Below are 665 nucleotides of genomic sequence, written 5' to 3'. Positions count from 1 at the left end.
CCCTCCCTCTCTCCCTCTCCCTTCCACACCCTCTCTGCCTCTCCCTTCCCTCCCTCTCTGCCTCTCCCTTTCCACCCTCTCTGCCTCTCCTTCCCTCCCTCTCTGCCTCTCCTTCCCTCCCTCCCTCTCTGCCTCTCCTTCCCTCCCTCTCTGCCTCTCCTTCCCTCCCTCTCTGCCTCTCCTTTCCACCCTCTCCTCCTCTCCTTTCCTCCCCTCTCTGCCTCTCCCTTCCCACCTTAACACTATCTTGGAGGGCGCGGCATATGGCATTATCCCCAGCTGGCACCCTCCCGCCCCCCTCCTCTCCTCGGCTCTGTAAATGGGTATTATAATTTTTCCCACATTTTCAGGTCCGTCGCTTATTTGTTTTTCCGCATCAGCAGACGATTTCCACGGAGCAGCAACCCTGTCAGCCTGTCTGTCTCTCCACGTAGCTCCACATTCCTCTCAGATAACTTACAATGTTTCCACACCACTTTTCACACGAATAAAGATTGGTTAGGAGAAGCACATTAAGGTGGTTTGGCCATGTGGAGAGGATTGGAGAGAGTGAGACTGACGAGAAGAGTGTATGTGAGGTGGAGGGGCGGAGGGGGCGGGGGCGAGGCCAAGGATTGTGAGATGGAAGGATGAAGTGGTTTTTGTTTGTTTTGTTTGTTTTTGGC

This window comes from Coenobita brevimanus, chromosome 15, assembly GCF_032717465.1.
Source record: "Coenobita brevimanus isolate Jiangsu-jjx chromosome 15, ASM3271746v2, whole genome shotgun sequence".
In the NCBI taxonomy this organism is placed as follows: domain Eukaryota; kingdom Metazoa; phylum Arthropoda; class Malacostraca; order Decapoda; family Coenobitidae; genus Coenobita; species Coenobita brevimanus.
The sequence above is the reverse complement of the archived record's forward strand: the minus strand, read 5'-3'. Positions refer to the sequence as shown.